At 42.9% G+C, this 1,925-nt stretch overlaps 1 non-coding gene across 1 annotated transcript; it reads left to right on the plus strand.

Annotated features, from left to right (window-relative positions):
- The first annotated feature begins 1,290 nt into the window (after positions 1–1,290).
- Positions 1,291–1,397, plus strand: LOC120281913. Its single transcript, XR_005542837.1, has one exon. It is a non-coding gene; the product is annotated as a small nucleolar RNA R71 (small nucleolar RNA).
- Positions 1,398–1,925: the final 528 nt, after the last annotated feature.

Here is a 1,925-nt window from a genome sequence, read left to right on the forward strand (position 1 = left end):
CTTTGATGATGCCCCTCGGATGTCTCACCATTTGGTCCACCAATTGTAATTTCATTCGAGTGGCCCTAGGCTTTCCCAAGCCTAGGTTTTGGAAGAAAGTATAAGGCATAACGTTGATGCTAGCCCATGAATCCACTAATGCATTCTCTTCACCTAAATTACTAATGTTGCACGGAATGATGAAGCTTCCGGGGTCCTTCTTCTTGTTCGGCATATTCTTTTGCAACAGCGCCGAACATGAAGCATCTAGAATCACAGATGTACTCTCCCCAATGTCCTCTTGTTGGTCAATAGGTCCCTGAGAAACTTTGCATAACGAGGCATTTGAGACAACGCCTCCAAAAAAGGAATGTTGATGTGCAACTGCTAGAATAGACCCAAGAACTTCTTGTATTGCTCATCATTTTTGTCGTTCTTCAATCTTGATGGATAAGGGATTTTTGGCTTGTAAGGTGGGGGTGCCATCTCCTTTTCTTTAGTTCTCTCCTCAACCTCCATGACCTCAGGTTCTTCAACATTGGTCTTCTTACTCGGAAGCCTACCCTCAACCTCGTGACTACTTCTCAAAGTGATCGCCTTCACATGTTCTCTCGGATTGGTTTTGGTGTTGCTAGGTAAACTCCCTTGAGGTCTCTCCGATAGAGACTTCGCAATTTGCCCCACTTGATTCTCCAAGTTACGCAATGAAGCGGTGTGGTTGTGAAGTGTGGCTTCAACCGATTGAAATCTTGTATCTGATGATGCGATGAACTTGATCAAATCCTTCTCTAGATTGGTCATCCGTTTTTCCAAACCTGAAACTCGGTTCTCCATGCTTGGGGCTTGTTGTTGTTGTTGCAAACCAGCTTGTGCCATGGATTTCTGTTGCCCTTGATTACTCCATGAAAGATTCGGGTGGCTCCTCCAACCCAGATTACAATTGTTGCTATATGGATTGCCTTGATTTCTCATTGCATTACCCACAAAATCCACTTACTCTACCAAGGATGTACCACCAAAAGAAATAGGGCAATCTGACAGAGCATGTCCTCCACCATATCCTGTACAACTAGTCACGGCCGCCACTCTATTAGAAGTTAGAGTGTAACTGTATCGATCTCATGAAGTTCGGCTATCTTCTTCCGGTCTTTTCTATTCTACTGATAACTGTTCATAGCCATTTCTTTAATGAGAAGCCGGGCTTCTTCCAGGGTCTCGCTTCCTAAGGTAACTCATGCTACAGCATCAAGTAACTATCTTGTGCTTGGGTTGAACCCATTATAGAAAGTCTGAATGATCATCTACTCGGGGAACCCATGCTGAGGACATTTCCGCAAGAGCTCCTTGAACCTATCACATGTCTCAAATAGAGACTCCAATTTTGTTTGTATAAAAGAGGATATTTCATTCCTAAGCATTGCAGATTTTCTGGGAGGGAAATATCAGGCAAGAAAAGCTTCTATCATCTCCTCCCATGTAGTAATCGATGCTCTAGGTAATGAATGCAGCCATTGCTTCGCTCTCCCTTTCAAGGAAAATGAGAAGGCCCTTAACTGGATAGCATCATCCATAACACCATTGATCTTGAGCATGTCACACACTTCCAAGAAGTTCTATATGTGATTGTTTGGATCCTCATCAGCCAAACCATTAAACTGTACCGACTGCTGTAACATTTGGATGAATGCTAGCTTGAGCTCAAAATTCTGAGCTGTGATCGGTGGCCGCACAATGCTAGATTGTGTGCCAAGAACTGCAGGTGTTACATAATCGGGCAATGTCCTTAATTGCTCATTCTGTTTTTGCCATATTATCTGACCCTTCACTTTCTATCTCAGCTTGATTAGATAATTCTTGCACAGGTTCTTTCCCCCTTCTATGAATTCTTCGTTCATTGTCTGAATTTCTTTCAACCAAAGAAAGAAAAACAAATTAGAACGATGGAA

This window comes from Dioscorea cayenensis, chromosome 2 (assembly GCF_009730915.1).
Source record: "Dioscorea cayenensis subsp. rotundata cultivar TDr96_F1 chromosome 2, TDr96_F1_v2_PseudoChromosome.rev07_lg8_w22 25.fasta, whole genome shotgun sequence".
NCBI lineage: Eukaryota > Viridiplantae > Streptophyta > Magnoliopsida > Dioscoreales > Dioscoreaceae > Dioscorea > Dioscorea cayenensis.